Source organism: Canis lupus, chromosome 5 (genome assembly GCF_048164855.1).
Source record: "Canis lupus baileyi chromosome 5, mCanLup2.hap1, whole genome shotgun sequence".
NCBI classification, from domain to species: domain Eukaryota; kingdom Metazoa; phylum Chordata; class Mammalia; order Carnivora; family Canidae; genus Canis; species Canis lupus.
Window position 1 is genome coordinate 85079394 of NC_132842.1, and position 5254 is coordinate 85084647.

Genomic DNA, 5254 nt, shown 5'->3' on the forward strand with positions numbered 1-5254 from the left:
GGACCCCCCCTTCCACGCTGCCCGGTGCCGGGTCCCGCCCGGGTCTCTATCGGAGCAAAGCTCCCTCCGCAGGTGCGCCCCAGGGCACGTGGTGCAGGTGCGCGGAGAGGAAGCCGCGGTTAGAGACGGGGCCAGCTGGGCGTGCTGACGTCACGGGGGAAGCCGAGAGTTAGAGCACGAGCAGCTGTAAATCCTCAACGTAACGCGCCGGGTGACGCTCGAGTCTATCTTTAAACGTCATTAGTAGCCTCGCTAAGCGCAAGGCCTCAAAAAATTGGTTAAAAACTCAGAATTGTTCCTCTCCACGGAAATCTTTAGTAAAAGGCGAAAGATTTATGCGATCTGAAGAGAAACCAGAGTATGCCCTCGGCGCCCTGCACACGTTCCTCGGGTAGCGGTTACCCCGAACACAGTGATGGTGACTCTTTGCTCGAAAGACCTGGTGATTTCTGTCCTTCTCTCGGACAATTCTGAGGGAGCAGCCTCAATTTTTGGGGGGAGGAGGAAGGGAATAATTTAATGGAAAAAGGAAAATCGAGTCGTTCCCAAGTCAGAAATTGTCCGGTGAGCAATGCATTTTGGGTATGCAAATGAGCCTCTGTCGTCACGCCCCGGTTCATGGAAATACCTCGCAGCGTCCATTCGTTTTCCTGCTGGGACGAGGACTACCGCCAGGGGGCAGAGCGGAGGCCAGCCCGAAAAAGTCTATTTTATTTACTTTACTTACTTACTTACTTACTTACTTACTTACTTACTTACTTACTTACTTACTTACTTACTTACTTACTTACTTACTTACTTATTCATTCATTCATTCATTTATTCATTTATGCATTTATGCATTCATTTATTTATTTATTTTAAGTCTGACTTTTTAAAATAAATTTTGACTCCAAGTAAAAATTTCTTGTGTACTTCAATAAAGCAATTTAAAAAAATAAATAAATAAAAATAAGGCAATTAAAATAAAACTTGAAAATAAATACATTCGTTCCTTCACCAACAATTTGCTGAGCACTGTGTTAAGACCCTGTGCTGGGCTCCAGGGTAGAGACCTGTCTCCAACCCGTCATCCTCCCGGAGCGCAGGTGATGCGGGAGCCAGCTGTGCACGCGGAGCACTGATAACAGACCGACCGTTCTGTGCCCCGTGGCAGAGCACTACAGGGTCCGCAGAAGCAGGGCGGTGAGGGTGTTCTGGGCAGTGCAGAGAGGATGAGGGACCAGGTGGCCCTCGGGGGACTTTACCTTGAGGGCAATGGCGACGCACTCAAGAGTTTTAAAAGAGACCAAAGAGATCAGATGAGTGATTTGAGAGAGTGGTTTCCTCCATCTGGTCCCCAGACCAGCAGGTCAGTGTCACCTGGGTACCTGCCAAATTCTTGCCTCCCTGGCCACACCTACTGGATCTGAACCCTGCGGGTAGGGCCCTGCAAGAGGGGATTGCCTGAGTCCCCAGGTGACTTGCCTGCTGGCTAGGCTGACAACCACAGTGGGACAGCCGTTCTGGCTAATGTGGCCGCTGTAGAGACACGGAGTTTTGGGGAGGTGAATTGGGTTGCTGAGCATCAGGGGTGCCTGGCTGGCTCAGTGAAGCCTGCAACTCTTGATCTCAGGGTCATAAGTTCAAGCCCCACGTTGGGTTTAGAGATTACTTAAGAAATAAATAAAATCTTAAAAAAGAAGGAAGCGAGCAAGCAAGCTGAGCGTTAAAGCCAGAGAGAAATACACAGTGAGCGTCCCAGGGTGAGGCCTGGGAACAGGGGAGGTGAGGAGAGTCGAGGGGTCTAGGTGGGTCCTTGGGGGCTGGTGGCTCTCAGGAGGGGTGGGTGGGGCAGGAGCATGTGAAGGGGGTTAGGAAGACCCCTCGCAGGTGGGGGGGGCAGCAGGAGAACTGGGGTGGGAGCTGCACAGAAGTCCAGTGCACAAGGACAGCGGCCAGCTGCAGGAAGTGTGCACCGGAGTCAGGTAAGGGGCGGGGGCAAAGGCCAGTGGGTGTCCGGGCAGGGAGGTTGGTGGCCTTGGGCAGATACGATTCCAAAGAGGGAGGGTGCTGGAAGCTCCCAGCTTCAGGGAGCTGGTGAGAGAGGGAGAGAGGGGCGGGGTGGAGTGTGGGGGCTCCACAGGGACATCTGGGGGGCGTGTGAGGTCAGAGGGGGTCCTTCTTGGATATCCTGGGAGTGCCTTTTAAACCCTCTCCCTGGGATCCCTGGGTGGCGCAGCGGTTTGGCGCCTGCCTTTGGCCCAGGGCGCGATCCTGGAGACCCGGGATCGAATCCCACGTCGGGCTCCCAGTGCATGGAGCCTGCTTCTCCCTCTGCCTGTGTCTCTGCCTCTCTCTCTCTCTCTGTGTGACTATCATAAATAAATAAAAATTTAAAAAAAAATAAACCCTCTCCCTCCTTGCTCCCCTTCCTGTCTCTGACTCTGACCTTTCCCCAGGGATTGGGGAGCAGGGGAGCAGAAGCCCTCGTGGTCGTCCCAGCCAGCGGGATGGGTATCCCGCCCTTCGGCCCTGCCCCATCCAAGGCGGGCCCTCCACTTGGGTTTTGGGCCTCACCCCACAAAGACGCTGCCCCTCCCGCTCGGGCCCCCTCAGCCGCACCTGTCTCCCCTCCCTGCTGTGGGTGCGGCAGGGACGGGAACCCACTGGCTTCCTTATTTCCCAGCGTGAAAGAGGGAGGGGAAGCAAGAGACAGAAAAAATCCCTCAGACCCCGTCACCCTCTCCTCTTGTGAAATATAATAATCGACCCCAACAAAGGGGAAACAATAACCCTCTATTTTGTATTTCTCCTTCAGAAAAAAAAGTGTCAGAAATCACTTTATTAAAACCAATGTACGCCACCGCGCACCCCTAGGATGGCAGTAGTAATGATGGAGGAGATGACAGGTGTCGGCGAGGAGCGCAGAAATCGGAAGCCTGCTAAGCGCAGGGGCACCTGGCGGGCCACAGTGGGTGAGCGCGCGACTCTTGATCTCAGGGCTGTGAGTTCGAGCCTCAAGTTGGGCATAGAGATTACTTCAAAATAAAATCTTTTTTTTTTTTTTAAGGTTTTTTTACTTGAGAGAGAGAGAGTGAGAGACAGAGAGACAGACAGAGAGAGAGGAGTGCAGACAGGGAGAGGGGCAGACAGAGAGGGAGAAGCTATGGGGCTCAACCCAGGATCCTCGGATCATGACCTGACCTGAAGTCAGATGCTTAACCTACTGAGCCAGCCAACTGCCCCTAAAAATACAATCTTAAAAAAAAAAGTGAAACACAGAATGATCTTATGACACAGCAGTTGCTGTCCTAAGTGCACACCCAAAAGATCTGGAGACAGGGACTTGGGCTCTTGGACTCCCATGCTCAAGGCAACAACGTTCACAGTTGCCGCAGGGCCACCAACAGATGACGGGATAAACGACAGGGGGTGCACGCATCCAATATCATTCAGCTTTAAAAAGAAGGAAATCGGGATCCCTGGGTGGCGCAGCGGTTTGGCGCCTGCCTTTGGCCCAGGGCGGGATCCTGGAGACCCGGGATCGGATCCCACGTCGGGCTCCCGGTGCATGGAGCCTGCTTCTCCCTCTGCCTGTGTCTCTGCCTCTCTCTCTCTCTCTCTCTCTCTCATAAATAAATAAAAATTAAAAAAATGTTAAAAAAATAAAAAGAAGGAAATTCTGATCATGCTGTTGTAACAGGGTGAGCCTCGAAAAGATGTTAAATGAAAGAAGCCAGACAAAAAGGATATACCGTACGATCCCATTTCCACCAACTATTGCGAACAGGTGCATTTCTAGAGGCAGAAAATGGATCGGAGGGTGCCGGGGGCTGGCGTAAGGGGGAGATAAGGAATTGCTGGGTGGCACAGCTTCTGTTTGGGGCTGATGAAAGATTTTGGAAACGGTGACGATGTTTGTATGATATTGTGTGTGTATTAACCATTGAACCGTTGCTCTTAAAAATGGTTACAAAGGCAAATTATGTCACATATATTTAATCACAATAATAATAATAAAAAAACTTTCCTGAAGCTACAAGAGAGCAAGTCAACCTATTTATTCTAAACAACTATCTTCCACAGCTTTATGTTTAGAAAAGAAGCTTAATAACGTTTACTGTCAATGCATTTACATCAATTAGGACAATGTTGAATTAATTTTCACACTAAGACTTTTTCTAAATGGCTTAAGTAACTAGACAATGCTTCACCAATCTTGAGACTCATTCAAGCATCAGTCTTTTTTTTTAACAATTTTTAAATTTTTTTTTTCAATTTTATGATAGTCACACACAGAGAGAGAGAGAGAGACAGGCAGAGGGAGAAGCAGGCTCCATGCAGGGAGCCCGACGTGGGATTCGATCCCGGGTCTCCAGGATCACGCCCTGGGCTGAAGGCAGGGGCCAAACCACTGCGCCACCCAGGGATCCCAAGCATCAGAGTCTTAAACATGCATTTTTCATTAGTTGAAACTAAGGTCTATAGTGAAACAATTATTTTTTTTGTCTCCACTTCTTCACTGCTTTTATTCATTAAAAAAGAAGAGCCAGGGTGGCACACCTGGGTGGCCCAGTGGTGGAGTGTCTGTCTTTGGCTCAGGTCGTGTTCCCAGGGTCCTGGGATCAAGTCCCGCACTGGGCTCCCTGCAGGGAGCCTGCTTCTCCTTCTGCCTGTGTCTCTGCCTCTCTCTGTGTCTCTCATGAATAAATAAATAAATAAAATCTTTTTAAAAAATAAATTTAAAAAATTTAAAGAAAGAACCATCAGGAGGCACCCAGGTGGCTCAGTTGGTTAAGCATCCAACTCCTGATGCATGAGTTCAAGTCCTGTGCTGGGCATGGAGCCTACTTAAAAATAAAATAAAATGGGAAGCCCTGGTGGCTCAGCGGTTTGGTTCCGCCTTCGGCCCAGGGCCTGATCCTGGAGACCCGGGATCGAGTCCCACGTCGCGCTCCCTGCGTGGAGCCTGCTTCTCCCTCTGCCTGTGTCTCTGCCTCTCTCTCTCTGTCTCTCTCATGAATAAATAAATAAAATATTTAAGATAAAATAAAAGAACCATAATGAAATATTCCTAATTCCACAGAAAAGTATAACGAACAAACATGCTCCTGACACCCAGATTTAAGAGGTGTCAACATTTCTACAAATGTGCTTTAGATCTGTTTTTATTTTTTTAAAAAGACTTTATTTATTTATTCATGAGAGAGAGAGAGAGAGAGGCAGAGACACAGGCAGAGGGGAAGCAGGCTCCATGCAGGGAGCCCGATGC

The 5254-nt window shown here is 49.7% G+C and overlaps 1 non-coding gene across 1 annotated transcript; it reads right to left on the reverse strand.

Moving 5' to 3' along the window:
- Positions 1–245: 245 nt before the first annotated feature.
- Positions 246–362, reverse strand: LOC140634574 (U5 spliceosomal RNA). Its single transcript, XR_012032000.1, has one exon. It is a non-coding gene; the product is annotated as a U5 spliceosomal RNA (small nuclear RNA).
- Positions 363–5254: the final 4892 nt, after the last annotated feature.